The sequence below is a fragment of the Canis lupus genome, chromosome 10 (genome assembly GCF_003254725.2).
Source record: "Canis lupus dingo isolate Sandy chromosome 10, ASM325472v2, whole genome shotgun sequence".
In the NCBI taxonomy this organism is placed as follows: Eukaryota; Metazoa; Chordata; class Mammalia; order Carnivora; family Canidae; genus Canis; species Canis lupus.
In genome coordinates this window covers 6,065,197-6,081,044 of record NC_064252.1, presented here as the reverse complement: position 1 = coordinate 6,081,044, position 15,848 = coordinate 6,065,197, and the positions used below count along the sequence as shown (strand labels likewise).

General features: G+C 44.0%; 1 long non-coding RNA gene across 2 annotated transcripts in view; it reads right to left on the bottom strand.

The window, feature by feature from the left end:
* Nucleotides 1-6,809: 6,809 nt before the first annotated feature.
* LOC112677929 (uncharacterized) overlaps nucleotides 6,810-15,848 on the bottom strand; it is a 29,392-nt gene continuing 20,353 nt past the window's right edge. The window contains exons 3-7 of one of the 2 annotated variants that reach the window (XR_007413351.1): nucleotides 15,651-15,800; nucleotides 15,431-15,551; nucleotides 14,711-14,878; nucleotides 11,799-12,022; nucleotides 6,810-11,176 (exon numbers count right to left, since the gene is read on the bottom strand). This is a non-coding gene — a long non-coding RNA (uncharacterized LOC112677929). The remainder of the gene's footprint in view (nucleotides 11,177-11,798; nucleotides 12,023-14,710; nucleotides 14,879-15,430; nucleotides 15,552-15,650; nucleotides 15,801-15,848) is intronic. The other variant, XR_007413350.1, reaches the window with a different exon arrangement.

Sequence of the window (15,848 nt, the reverse complement as noted above, 5' to 3'; positions counted from 1 at the left end):
TCAGGTAATGGAGTGACAGGAGTGTCACGGCCTCATGGGGAGTTACAAACTGTGAACAGATTCAAAGACAATCAAAAGGGAATGGATGCCAACTCCATAAACCTTCACAAGAATAGCAGTAAAGGCTATCTATCCATTTCAACGATGCATCTAGAAGAAACACCCTGGATGTTACTACCAAGAATTGCTCCCAAGAGGTATTGTTTCTTTTTCTTTTTTATTGAGGTATAATTGATACACAATATCACATTAGCTTCTGATGTACAACAGAGTGATTCGATACACGAATACTTAGTGTATTATGTATCCGATACACGAATACACAGTGATTCGATATACAAATTGCAAAATGATCATCACAAAAATTCTGGTTACCATGCATTACATTCATATTAACAAAAGTATTTTTTTCTTATGATAAGAGGAAGCTTAGAAACTTTCAAATATGCAATACAATATTAATTATAGCCATCATGGGGTACATTACATCCACACGACTTAATTATTTTGTAACTGCAAACTTGTATCTTTTGACCCTCAGTCACCCATTTCTCTCACCCCTCACTCCTGTGTCTCCCACCCAGCAGGCTGTTCTCTGTGCCTGTGAATGTTTGGGGTTAATTTTTAATTTTTTAGATTCCGCATATAATGGAGATCATATGATATTTATCTTATTTCACTTATAATGTCCTTAAGGGCCATCTACATGGTCACAAATGGCAAGATTTCATTATATTTTATGACTGAACAGCCAGCGTGTATGTGTGTCCATTTTCCGTATCCATTCATTCGTTGATGGAGACTGTTTTTTCCATATCTTGTATATTGTAAATAATGTTGCAGTCATCATGGGGGTGCATATGTCTTTTTGAGTTAAGAGTTTTCATTTTCTTTGGATACATATCCAGAAGTGGGAATCATATGGTTGTTCCAATTTTATTTTTTTGATGATGCGCCATCCTGTTTTCCGTAGTGGTTGTGGCAATTTACAGTCCCACCAACAGCACACAGGGTCTCCTTTTCACTACATCCTTGCCAACACTTGTCATTTCTTGTCTTTTTTTATGAGAACCATTCTAACAAGTGTGAGGTGGTATCTTATGGTTTTGATTTACATTTCCCTGATGATTAGTGATGCTGGATATGTGTCTGTTGGCCATCTGTAGGTCTTCTTTGGAAAGACGTCTGTTCAGATCTTCTGCCCATTTTTTAATTGGGTTGTTTTGGGTTTTTCTTTTTTAACGTATGAGTTCTTAATATATCTTGGATATTAATCTCTTTTCAGATAAATGATTTGCAAATATTTTCTCCCATTCAGCAGGTTGCTTTTTCATTTTGTTGATGGTTTCTTTTGCTGTACAAAAGCTTTTTAGTTTGATATAATCACACTTGTTTATTTTGGCTGTCTGTTGATGCCTTTGCTTTTGGTGTCAAAAAAAAATCATTGCCAAGACCCAGGTCAAGGACCTTACTGCCTATGTTTTCTTTTAGGAGTTTTATGGTTTCAGCTTACATTCAAGTCTTTAATCCATTTTGAGTTAATATTTATGTATGGTGTAGAGGTCCAGTTTCATCCTTTTGCATGTGACTGTCCAGTTTCCCCAACACCATTTATCGAAGAGATTGCTCTTTCCCTATTGTATATCTTTGGCTCCTTTGTCATAAATTAACTGACCATGTATGTGTGGGTTTGTTTCTGGGCTCTCTATTCTGTTTTATTAATCTATGTGTCTGTCTTTTTATAAATACCATACTGTTTTCGTTACTATAGCTATAGCTTGTAATATAGTTTGAAATCAGGGAGCATGATGCCTTCAGCTTTGTTCTTTCTCAACATTGCTTTGGCTGTTTGGGGTCTCTCATGGTTCCATACAAATTTTAGGATTGTTTGTTCTATTTCTATGAAAAATGCTATTAGAATTTTGACAGGAATTGCACTGAATCTGTAGAATGCTTGAGGTAGTGTGGACATTTTAACAATACTGATTCTTCCAATCCATGAACATGGTACACCTTTCCATTTCTTTGTGTCATACTCATTTTCTTTCATCAGTGTCTTAAAATTTTCAGTGTATAGCCTTTTACCTCCTTGGTTAAGTTTATTGCTAGGAATCTTATGATTTTGATCTAATTTATAAATGGGATAGTTTTCTTAATTTCTCTTTCTGATTGCTTGTTATTGGTGTATAGAAATGCAAGAGATTTCTGTATATTGCTTTTGTATCCTGCAGCTTTACTGAATTCATTTATAAGCTCTAGCAGTTTTAAAGGGGACTCTTTGGGGGATTTTTTATTTTTTTATTTTTAAGATTTTATTTACTTATTCATGAGAGACACACAGAGAGAGAGAGAGAGAGGCAGAGACACAGGCAGAGGGAGAAGCAGTCTCAGTGCAGGGAGCCCGATGTGGGACTCAATCCTGAGACTCCAGGATCACACCCTGAGCCGAAGGCAGGTGCTCAACTGCTGAGCCACCCAGGCGGCCGGGATTTTTTATATATAATATCATATTATCTGCAAATAGTGATAGTTTTACCTTTTCCTTTATGATTGAATGCCTTTTACTTCTTTTTCTTGCTGAATTGCTCTGGTTAGCCTTCCAATACTATGCTGAATAAAAGTGACAAGAGTATGCATCTTTTTCTTATTCCTGGTTTTAGAAGAAAAGATTTCAGCTTTTTACCACTCAGGATGATGTTATCTGTGGGTGTGTCATATATGGCCTTTATTGTGTTGAGGTATGTTCCCTCTATAACCTTTTTGTTGAGAGTTTTTATAATAAAGAAATGTTAAGTTTTACCAAATGCTTTTTCTTCATCTACTGAGATGATCATATGTTTATTCTTTATTTTGTGAATATGATGTAGCACACTGTTTGCAGAAATTAAACAGTTCTTGTACCCCTGGAATAAATCCTATGTGATTAGGGTGAAGATCCTCTTAATGTATTGCTGAATTTGGTTTGCTATTGGCTTGTAATTTTCTTTTCTTGTGGTATCCTTGTCTGGTTTTGGTCAGGTAATGCTAGCCTCATAAAATTAGTTTGGAAATATTCTGTTCTCTTCTGTTCTCTGTTTTGTGGAAGAGTTTGAAAAGGATTGGTATTCCTATTTGAATCTCGGGCAGATTTCTACCCGTGAAGCCATCTGGTCCTGAACTTTTGTTTGTTGGGAGATTTTTGATTACTGAATCAGTCTCCTTGCTAGCAATCAGTCTCTTCAGCTTTTCTATTTCTTCATGATTCAGTCTCAGAAGGTTGTATGTTTTTAGAGACTTATCTGTTTCTTCTAGATTGTCCAATTTGTTGGCATGTAATTATTGGTAGTGTCTCTTATGATCCTTTGTATTTCTGTAGTATCAGTTGTAATGTCTCCTCTTTTGTTGCCAATTTTATTTATGAGTACTGGTCATTTTTTCTTGGTGAGTCTAGCTACAGGTTTGTCAATTTTGTTTATCTTTTCAAAGAACCAGCTCTTGGTTTCAGTGATCTTTTCTATTGTCCTTTTTGTCCCTATTTCATTTATTTCTGCTTTGATCTTCGTTATTTTCTCCCTTCTACTAACTTTGAACTTTGTTTACTTTCTGATTCCTTGAGTTGTATAATTATATTGAAATTTTTCTTATTTCTTGAGATAGGCATTTATTGCTATGAACCGCCCTCTTGGACTGCTTTTGCTGCAGCCTATAGGTTTTGGTATGTCTCAAGGTATTTTTTTATTTCCTCTTTGATTTCTTCATTGACCCACTGATTGTTCAGTAGCATAGTGTTTAATCTCTATATATTTGTGAATTTTCCAGTTTTCTTCTTATAACCAATTTCTAGTTTCATACCATTGTAGTCAGAAAATATGGTTGATACAATTTCATTTTTTTGTAAAGGTTTTATTTATTTATTCATGAGAGACAGAGAGAGAGAGAGAGAGGGGCAGAGACACAGGCAGAGGGAGAAGCAGGCTCCATGTAGGGAGCCCCATGTGGGACTCGATCCCGGGTCTCTAGGATCACGTCCTGGGCCAAAGGCAGGCACTAAACCGCTGAGCCACCCTGGGATTCCCGGTTTATATGATTTCAATCTTAAATTTGTTAAGCCTTGTTTTATGGCCTAACATATGACCTATCCTGGAGAATATTCCATGTGCTCTTGAGAAGAACTGTCTATTCTGTTGCTTTTGATTAGAATATTCTGTATAAATACCTCCTAGTTTCATCTGGTATAACCTGTCACTTAAGGCTGATGTTTCCTTATTGATTTTCTTTGTGAATGATCTACCCATTGGTGTAGGTACAGTATTAAAGTCCCTTATTATTATTGTATTGCTATTTCTGCCCTTAGGCCTCTCAATATTTGCTTTATTTAGGTGCTCTTATGTTGGATGTCTAAGTATTTACAAGTGTTATATCCCCTTGTTGACTGAGCCCTTCACCCCATGAGGTATTTTTGAGAGGGCTAGTGATTATATACTTGCTGAAGACTGTAAAAGTCAAGACTCTCCTTAGGCGCTTAAGCATTTTAAGTACTTACAAAGTGTTAGTAAAATGTTCCATCTTATAGAGAAAAGTTAACAGATGGGACAAGACAGCAAAGAATGCTAATTCTGCTTAGTTCTAGAGTCCAGGAAGTTAAAAGTAATCTAGAAAATAACACAATGTTAAAAATAACCTCTAAGTATTGATTCACAAAAGAAAGCTAAAAGTAGGCTTAGCTTATCTGAAGCTTAGTTTGGAAGAGCAGACTAGCTACAGAGCTCTTATATTAGAATAGTTTTATTGTAAAACCACCTCAGCTGGTTTCACCTTCACTTGTACCCTAATGCGAATGAGGCCTCCTCCTCCCCACTCAATAGTAGAAAGTCATGAAGAGTCAATCCCAAGATTAAATACCTAAAGGTTAACACATTTCTTTTCTGTGGAAGAAAAAGATGGAAGATGGAGGAGTCTTGTAGCATTCTCTCATGAGCAGTGCTTAGCTTATCAGATTAGCTCTTGAAAGCTGTGGTAGGTTGTCTCCAAAGATGGCTGCCAACAATGCCTCCTGCATCTGTTCACAAGTGCTCCTTTTCCCATCACGAGGTGGCATTTGTTTCCCTACCCCTTGCATCTGGGCTGGCTGGTGACTTGCCTTGATTAATAGAATGCAGAAGTGACATTCTGAGAATTCCAAATTTAGGTCTCTAGAGGCCTTATAGCACCTGCTTTCACTCTTGGAAGCCAGCCACACTGCAAATGTCAGACTAGATTACTGAGTGATGAGAGGCCACCAGGGAGATAACCAAAGTGCCCAGATGTTGGAAGTGAGGCCATCTCTCATCCCCAAATCCCTCTTGAGTCGCTCCAGGTGATGCCATAAGAGAGAGGCCTGGCTAGCTTTCAGCTGTGCAGGCCATTCCAGCTGAGGCCACAGACATCACAGAGCAGAGAGAAGCCATCCACACTGAGCCCTGCCTCAATTCCAAACCCACAAAAACATGAGCAAATAACATGGTTTTATTTTAGGCCATGTAAGACTTAGATATTTATTACACAGCAAGAGATAAGTGAAACAAGATATAGCGAGCCTGGCCAGGAGGGACGTGGGATAAGTTCGAAGTAAACAGCATTGAGAACAGACATTTGTAACTTGGGAAGTTCTCCTCCATATGGAAGCTGGTAGTGACTGAAATGAGGGAAACCAACTCCCAGCAATAATGACGGCTGTCCTGGGGCCCCCGTGAGATTTCTCCTCCACATCTATGTTTCTGCCTCTTCGTGCAGCTTACCATGATCATCACTAAGCCAGGAAAAGGTGGACTCCTGGGGCTATGAGCCTACAGGGGGGAAGGAAGGCCTTTAACCCCTCACTTAATGATAGGACCATCCCAACATCACCGTTTGTGACCTTTGGGAAAGTCAGGTGCTTCTTTTGTTCCCTAGACTGTGGCTTGAGAGCCATAGCAGAGGGAAAACAAGACAGTTTTTAAATTGTATGTGCATGTGTATTTTTTTTTTAATTCCCATCATTTAAAAATCCCCATGTGCAAAATATTTCCAAGTCGTTGCCATCCCAGTTTTTTCCTTCAATTCAATGTCAGGCCAAAGAGTGAGTTAAATATCCTAACAATTAGCCTGCATTTTTAATCACTTTTTCTATCATTAGAGCCCTGAAAAGACAGCTGCTTCTCAGTACAACTCCACATTTTTACTGTCTTGTCTTTCACTTCTGACGAGATTTTCCAGCCAGCTAACCTCTTTTGCTTTATTGATTCCACATAAGCTGCTTGCAAGAGATTCAGGGTGTGGATGAGCATGAGGTGGGGGCAGGGTGCTGTTTGACTGCCTTCCAGGCACCAGCGCTGGTCAATCTGATCATTTGCTGGTCCAAAGGGATATGGACAGGGCTTTGGAAGGTCTGAATGCAGACTGGAGGGTAGCACGTCTCTAAAAAAAGGGGAATATAAATCTGCACTGCGTCTTTTACCCTTTTGCAAAATTTTGATTTACAGCCGTCATCACCAAAAAGGTGAATGTAGACGAGCTCATTCAGAAGGCACTGCTATGAGGTGGGAGTGGGGTGGAGGGATGTTTGATACGAAGATGAGAGAAAAATGAGGTCATGGGAGCAAAATGTCCCAAACCAAGCCATCTCAGACCCTTTAAGCACTACTATTTTATGTCAGTAAACAGACGTCACTGATTTAAATGAAGGAATTATGGAACCTGAAAATAACAGTCTTAGCAGTTCTGAATTTGTGATTACTTCCTTGCTGAGTTGGGTCAGTGAGACAAAAGGGAAGTCTGGAGAACTACAAAATCTCTCTTCTGTGTCTTAGGTAAAAAAAAAAAAAAAAAAAAAAAAAAAAATTGCAACTCCTGGAAGCCCTAATATAAATTAGAGGACATCTGGCCAGTCTGTCAAATGCACAGTAGAATTTGAAAATTAACTGCGGTTGTGCTCATACTTCCAAAACAGATAAGCGCTATCACTATTAGCATTATGTGTCTTAAAATACAATTCAAATAGACTCACTTATAGACGTTATAGTGTGTATCTGGGAATTACTTCAAACATCGACTGGCGGGGGTTGGTGGGCACTCAGAATGAGACAGGATTGGCCATGTTGAAGAAAGTTATGCAAACTTGGAAGTAAAAGGATGACTTGTGTGCCTTTTCAGTGTCTTTCCTAGATTATCATCTATGAGGCCCACCCAAGAAGTATTTAGTTCTTCGGTTAGGGTTCAGCAAACTTTTTCTTTGAAAGGCCATATAATAAATATTTTAGGCTTTATGGGCCATTTGGACTCTGTCACAACTACTCTGCTTTGTTGCATGAAAGTAGCCACAGACTGAACTGGGTTCTATTCTAAAGTGGTAAAAATTCAAACTTTATATTTTTTTAAAGATTTTGTTTATTTATTCATGAGACACACAGAGAGAGAGAAAGAGAGAGAGAGAGAGAGAGAGAGAGCCAGAGACACAGGCAGAGGGAGAAGCAGGCTCCCCAGGAGGAGTCCGATGCAGGACTTGATCACACCCTGAGCCGAAGGCAGACGCTCAACCACTGAGCCACTCAGGGGTCCCTCAAACTTTGTATCTTGATCAGAGGAATTAACTCATGAAAATACGGTCTGATCCTCTCTGGTGTGAAATGAATGAAAAAGTCCCACATTCATGGACGCTAATGGACGATCATTGAAAAACCAAGTGGATCAATAATCATTTATCTTATTTAGTTACAAACAGGATAATTTAGAAATGTGCCAGTTGTTTACTGCTAAGACAAGTTTTATATTCAACTTTTAGCCACGATGGTGGTGGAAGCATCAGGGTTGTGATACTGTATTTCTTCAGTACTAAGAGACCATCAATTATATAATCTGCCACCAATTCAAGGCATTTAAACATTTTGTTTTTAAATTTTTAAGGAGGAAGCTAACTTATGATTTACAATGCTCTAGCATAAGAGAAAACTAACACACTATTGTATATATGATATTCTTACTATTTATTAGGCCCCGTGCTAGCTACTTGAGATATGATTTCTTTTATCCCCCTCTCAGGTAAATATTGTCACATTTTACAAACAAGGAAATGATTTGATCCCATGTATGATCCAGAATCGACGTTGTGCAATTTCAGTCCTTTACAACTTACTGAGGTTTGTTTTATGACCTAATATGCACAGGATTCCCCCTCCCCCACCCCAAAATGGAGGGTCACTGTGAAACCTTTTGTGAGCTGAAATGGCATAAAGGAGCAATTACCATTAATTTAGACAAAAAAAATTTTGAGCATCCCCAGACCTCGTTTAGGCTTTTCTGATACTTTATGACACATCTTGCTAATGGATGCACAAAATAAATCAAACTGAAGAACAGATGCTCACAGACACAGTTCAGAGCTTTGGCAGCTTGGTGCTGAGATGCGGAGGATAGTTCCAGGGGAAGGAGCACCGTGGGGCCGCTCTTGCTGCTCAGGGTGTGCACATCCTCTATTGCTGTGAAACCAATGCTGAACACTCTTCTCACCTTTTCTTCATAAAAGTGGAAATCCTCTTTGATTTCATTCAGTTAGCAAAAGCAAGAGGCCTTTCACAATGAAGGCCTGATGGAGGTCCTTCATGAAAGCAAAGTGGCTTAAAACAAACTTTTGAGAAACAGGGGATACCTGTAGCCTTTCCTGGAGAATGTTCCATGTGTACATGAGAAGAATGTCTGTTTGGCTGCTGTTGGGTGCACTCTTTAGTTGTCTAGTAGATCTAGTTTATCCAGGGGCGCCTGGGGGGCTCAGCGGCTGAGCATCTGCCTAGGGCTCGGGTCGTGATCCCAGGGTCCTGGGATCGAGTCCCCTGGGATTGCTTCTCCCTCTGCCTGTATCTCTGCCTCTCTCTGTGTCTCTCCTGAATGAATGAATAAAATCTTAAAAAAGATCTAGTTCATCCATTGTTCAAGTTTTCTATTTCATTGTTGATCTTCTGCATTATCAAAAGTGGGTTATTAAAGTCACCAACTATTACTGAATTGTCTGCTTCCCTCTTTAATTTTACTAGTTTTTGCTTTGGGCTCTATTTTTAGGTACATATATAGTTTGTTTTTTTAGAGATTTTATTTATTCATTCATGAGACACCGAAAAAGAGAGAGAGAGGCAGAGACACAGGCAGAGAGAGAAGCAGACTCCCTGCGGGGAGCACAATGCAGGACTCGATCCCGGGACCTTGGGGTCATGACCTGAGCCAAAGGCAGATGCTCAACTACTGAGCCACCTGGGCGTCCTAGTACATATATGTTTATAATTATCTTTTCCTATTGGAGTGACCCTTTTCCATTATAAAATGTCTTCCCTTGTCTCTGGTAACAATTTTAAAGTATATATTGCTTGATATTTGTATAGCTCTTCTCTGGTTACTTCTTGCATAGTACATCCTTTTCCATCCTTTTATTGTGAGTCTATTTGTACCTTTGAATCTAAAGAGTGTGTATTGCAGGGATCCCTGGGTGGCACAGCGGTTTGGCGCCTGCCTTTGGCCCAGGGCGCGATCCTGGAGACCCGGGATCGAATCCCACGTCGGGCTCCCGGTGCATGGAGCCTGCTTCTCCCTCTGCCTGTGTCTCTGCGCCTCTCTCTCTCTCTCTGTGACTATCATAAATAAATAACAATTAAAAAAAAAAGTGTGTATTGCAGAGAAAATGTAGTCACCATGTTTGTTTGTTTGTTTTAAAGATTTTATTCTTCATTTATTTGAGGGAGAGACTGAGGGAGCAAGTGTGGGGAGAGGGGCAGAGAGAAAGGGAGAGGGACAAGCAGCCTCCCTGCTCTGATTGAGCCAATGTGGGGCTCAATCCCAGCACCTTGAGACCATGAGCCGAAGTTAGATGCTTAGCCAACTGAGCCACCCAGGTGCCCCAGTTACACCATATTTAGAAATTCATCCTGGCACTCTCTGCCTTTTGATTGGAATGTTTAATCCATATACATTTAATGTAATTACAGATTAGGTAGGATTTAGGCCTACTATTTTATTATTCATTTTCTATGTGTCTTACATCGCTTTTGTTCCTCTCTTTCGTAATTGCCGCCTTTTGCATTAAATAAGTTTGAGTACGCCCCTTTAATTCCTTTGTTGTTTCTCAACTATATTTTTAAAGTTATTTTCTTAGTGGTTTTCCAAAAGGTTACTATTAGCATGTTAAAACAATCTGGTTTAGATTAATACCTGATTAATTGCAATATTACACAAAACCATTGCTCCGATACATAGTTTCATTCTTTTTCTCTCTTTTGTGCTCTTGTCATACAAATTACATCTATATATAAGTAAACCTATCAGAAGTTTAATAAGTATTGTTTTATGCGGTTGTCTAAAATTATATGGAAGAGGTGTAAATAAAAATACATTTATACTTTTATAATTCTCATATATTTATTTTTACTGGTGTTCTTTATTCACGTGAATTCAAGTTCGAATCATCCTTTTATTTCAGTCTAAAGGAGTCCCTTTAGTATTTCATGCAAAACAGGTCTATTTGCAACAAATTCTCTCAGTTGTTTATCTGGGGATGTCTTTATTTTTTGAAGAACAGTTTGCTGGCTCTCAAGTTCTTGGCTAATAGGGTTTTTTCGTTTTTGTTTTTCTTCTGGCACTTTGAACGTGTCATCCATCCTACCACCTGGCCTGCATGGTTTCTGTTGGGATATTCAACTTGCTGAAGATCCCCTGTGATGAGTTTCCTTTCTCCTGCTGCTTTCCAAGTTGGCCATGTTGGGTCTACCTGTGGTCTCTGAGTTTTTCTTCCATGGAGTTCTTTGATCGTCTTTGATATGTAGGTTAATGTTTTCCATCAAAGTTGGAGCACACATTCAGTGTTCCGGAAAGTCCTGACAGTTCTACTTTAGCCTTTACTTCTTACTTCTGCAGAGCCTCAAGGTCAACTGGAGATAGAGGGCAAGCCTGGTCAGATCTCCTGGGCAGGTGTGCTGACCTGCATCTGTGCAAGGACTTCTCGGACTCCACTAACACACTAGAGCTTTTCAGTGTCCTCTGTGGACATCTCGTTCACCAGTTTTAACTTTTTTCAGTTAAAACCTTGGGTCTCTCGTGAGCCTTGACTGGTGTGACTGCCTTAGATAGTGATGATGCTAAACAGTTGTTGCTGATCGTTTTTAACAAGCCCATTCTGTTCGCTTCCTTGGCCACCACATATCTGGAGTGAGGGGTAAGGAAAGTGGTTAAGTCAAAATGCCACAAAGCTCCCTGTTCATACTGAGATTCAACTGTTTTTCTTGAATAAATACTCCCTGAATTGTTGCAGTCCTTTAGCTAATTTCCAGAACTTTGAAAAAGATGATTTTAACAATTTTTACCTGTGTTCTTTGATTGTTTGGCAGAGTGGAATTTCAAAAGTCTTACCCTACTATTCCAGAAGCATTTGTACAGATGAAGAAATAAAAGTTCAGGTAGATTAAATAGTTGCCTAAGGACACAGGAGCTAAGGAGCACCAAAGCCAGGATTTCAAATTCAAAATGTGTATTTTATACTCCACTACCTCTTGCTCTAAGAGTTTCTAGAACTTCTCATTAGATAAGCAGGAGTTGCAAACCTCCACCACGAACGCGCTCACTTAGACGGCATTTCTCATAAAGCCCTTTCTCTTCAAACCTCCATTCCTGAACTTTGCCTGCGCCAGCGAGCCATGCTGTCTGCTGACCCACCATCATCATTTTCTATAAACTGTGTTTCTGTCACAGGCATTTTATTTCCCTCTCACTCTGGCTTTGACTCTTACTCGGCTGGAACTCTGTGCCAGCATCTCCTTCGCACTTACTGTAAAGGTGTCTCTTGGCAGGGGTTATTCACAGGAGGAAAGAGCACCAAGCTCAAATAGAAGGTCCCTACCGGGCGGAATGAGCGCGTGCTGCCCCAGGGCTACCAGCCCGGTGCCAGTGAGCAGCTGAGGAGCAGGTGCGAGCCACAGAACAAAATCATGCTCAGATTCCTCTTGAACTTGAAGTGTGCTTAAAACAGACCCCTGCATTCTTGAGCACTGACCTGTAATAAAAGTAATGGTAAACGGTAAATCTTTTACCAGGGGGCCCAGATGCACCATTTATTATAAAACCTGAAGTGTCAGGACGGAGAGGCATTTGCTGCAGTGGTGTCAATATTACTACAGCTCCCGACTTCTCTCTTTATGGGCTCAGTTGACCTGAAATAAGACCATTTCACATACTAACAGGGCATTTTTTGGTGACCTACTTGACCCTTGCCTCTGGGCTCAGCAATAAGAAGTGGTAAGATGACATTTTTTCACAGAACAAAACCCAAAGAATTCAAGTTTAAGGGAGCCTAAATCCAACAACACCTGGCCTTGGGCGTTTCATCAGTTAACACCTGTCTCCTCCTACAGGGGTCCTGTGCCCTAGCCACACAATAAAATCACCCGGGGGCTTAAAATTCCTATTGACAAGGCCCTACCTCAGACTAAGTGAGAATCAGGAGTGCCCAGGGAGGAACCCAGCCATAGTATTTTCAGAATGTTCTTCAGGTGACTGTGGGAACCACCGTGGAAAGATCCTAAGGATGCCACCCCCCCACCCCCACCCCCCGAACTAGAGCGGATTAGCAAATACAAACTACAGGATCCTATGTGAGTCTGATTTCAAATAAAGAATTAAAAAAAGAGGGCAGCCCGGGTGGCTCAGCGGTTTAGCGCTGCCTTCAGCCCAGGCCCTGATCCTGGAGACTCGGGATCGAGTCCCACATAAGGCTCCCTGCATGGGGCCTGCTTCTCCCTCTGCCTGTGTCTCTGCCTCTCTCTCTCTCTCTCTCTCTCTCTCTCTCTCTCTCTCTCTCTGTCATGAATAAATAAATAAAATCTTTAAAAAATTATTTTTCATTAAAAAAAGAAAGATAAAAAAAGAAAGATGTCCCATGCAATATTTGGGGCACAGCTAAATTATTTGCTGTTTATCTGAAATTCACATTTAGACGGGTGTCCTGTATCAGGAGACCCTACACAGAACAAAGCTGGAAATTAGAGGGGGCAAAAATAAAGCTCTTCCAGCAGAGACCTGTCACTGCTGGGTAGGTTCTTATCTCGAAAAAATGAGATGACCTGGAACATGACAAAAAGAAAAGTTGCTTGGCCAGGTCAAAGCCATCCGGAGAGAGTTTCCAAGTCAGGAGGAGGAGAGAGGGCCACAGGAATGTTCGGGGCAGGCTTCTTAGCGCCTGCCTTAGTTTGCGAGGCCTGCCCTAAAGCCCCACCACAGGCCGGGGGGGCTTCAACCACAGGCTTCTACTTCTTCCACGTGCTGGAGGCCAGGGGGCCAAGATCAAGGTGTTGGCAGGGCTGGTTTCTCCTGGGGCCTTCGCCCGTATCCCCACATAGTCCACGTTCCTGCGGCCCTGGGGCTCCCCCTGTGCCCCAGCGTCCTCCTGGAAGGACAGCAGAGGGGATCAGGCCCCACCTGAGCCCATTATACCTTCCTTACCTCTTCAAAGGGTCGCTCTCCAAATCCAGTCACGTTCTGAGGGGCGCGGCCTCCCCTCCCCCGCCCCATCCAGGAGCAAGGGGACCGCGCAGCCTGTGCCCAATGCTCCCTCTTTCCGTGGGTCCCTGTTAGGGACAAAACTAACACCCCCTGAAGGTCCTCGGGCCCTGGCCTCCCTGCAGGACTCCGCGGGCTGCGCCTCCAGCCCCGCGCCTCGTCCAGCCTCTGCCCGCGGCGGGTGGTGTCCCCGGGCCCGGTGTCCCCAACAAGGGCGCGGCCAGCCCGGGCCCCAGGGTGCAGAGGTCACGGCCGCACACACGGGCCCGCTCGGGGGGCGGCAGGTCCCCCCAGCCCTGCCCGCTCACGCAGAGCCACACTGGGGAGGCAGGGAGGCTGGGGAGACGCGGTCGGTGCCCAGGGCCGCAGACCGAGGTCAAAGTGCGTCGCTGCGGGTCTGTCCTGCTGGACGCGGACGGAGCGCACGAGGGGGCCAAGGCGGCCCCGGGGCGGGGCGGGGAGGCTCGTCCCTGCGCCCCGGAGCCTTTGTCCCCGCGCCCCCCGCCCCCGAGGGCTCCTTGATGTGGGGTAAATAAAACCCAGGCTGAGAAATGAGCTTTCCCGGCCCGCCTCGGCGGAGGAGGGCGGCGGGCGGCGCAGATGGAGCCCCCGGGGCCGCACCCCCCATCGTCTCAGCCTGCCGGGCCCCTAATTTACGGTCATCGGTCTAATGGCGTTACGGGGACTTAGGGGACCGCGGAGGAGCCGGCAAGCGCCCGAGATGATGGGTCCTGTGGGCCGTGTGCAGGTCGGGGTGGCCGCATCCATGCGGGGCGGGGCGGGGCGGGGGGTGGGGGGTGTCCCTAGCCGGGGCCAGGGAAGGCGGAGGCGGCCCGGCACCCGCTCCCGTGCACCGCCTCGGCCCAAACCGGAGGAACCCAGTGTCGTTCAGGAAGGCCGGGGCTGCACAGGCTGCACGTATCACTGGGAGCACCGCTGGGAGCACTAATGTGAGCACTACTGGGAGCACTTATGGGAGCACCGATGGGAGCTCCACTGGGAGCTCTGCTGGGAGCAGTGGTGGGAGCACTGATGGGAGCACCGGTGAGAGCACCGCTGGGAGCACACTCCCTGAAAGCACAGAGATCCTTTGATCCAACCAGTCCCCCCCACCCCCACCCCCGTACAGACATCAGCGCCTTGGGGGCAGAGGCACGGCGGAAGGACAGGGGGCTTTTCTGCTTACCATTGGGGTACCGGGGTCGGGCAGAATGCAGACACCGCTTACAGCTTCCAAGGGAAGGGGTGTCGGGGACTCACGGGGCGAACAAGCTTCAGAACACGCTTCGAACGACGTTATATTTGACAATCACCTGTGCGGGGTGTTGAGTTCTCTTCCAACACCCAGCTAGGCCTGGGGGAAAACAGGGTGAAATGAGAGCGGCTCTAACGCGTTACCTGTAAGTGACAGGATTAGGACAACCATCGCGCCTCCCCACCCAGCCCAGGGTTCGCGGGGAGCTCGCGTCTAAAGTATGTAATGAGCTCCTAAGTGGGTGGCCTTCAACACAGACACGTTCCCATACAGGGGTTCCTAAGGATTCCTTCCTCCCTGGGGTCTGACCCACAGGTAGAAAGATGAGGCCAAAACTCCAGGCCTCGCTCCCTCAGAGGGCAGGGATAGCAGCAGCAGGTCTCACTCCTGTTGTGCAAACCATGCGCCACCATGTCCCTCAGCCCACAGGCAGAGACAAACCTTAGTGTCCCCTGCGCCCTGCACAACGCCCGGCACATGCAGGTGCATATTTAATAAATGCAGTTTAATGAAACAATCCTTGGCCTTCTGACCTTAAAACAGACCTCTGTCCCAACCCCCAGTGATGCTTGTGCTTAGCCTGCGGCAGCAGCAGCCCCTGAAAGGCTCGTTAGGCCAGAATGCTGGGTCCCACCCCAGCGTCTCACTTACCAGGTCTGGGGCAGGCCCAGCTGCTGCTGCTGCTGCTCCTCGGCGGCCACGGACTGTCTTCAGGAGCAAAGACCCAAGGCTGCCCCCGCCACACACGCTTCCATAACCGTGCCCTGAAAGACTGCCCCAGAAGAGGCCATGAGAAAGAGCCGAGGCTAAAATCTTTGGCAGAGAGCTAAAATGGCCAAGAATGCTCTTAATCCAGTGCTCAGCAGCTCACCAGTTACATTGTTTGTCCAGTACTAGGACACGAAGGGACTCCAGAAGGCACTTCCACTGTCCATCCTCTTGGAAGATCACAGAGTCCAGCTGAGGAGGAAATCCTATGTACGTAAGAAGATACGTGGTATCCGCAAGCTCCGTGGGAATTCTAGAACGGAGAGAGTAAGGTCACCTAGGCTAGCAGCTCGCAGGGCCA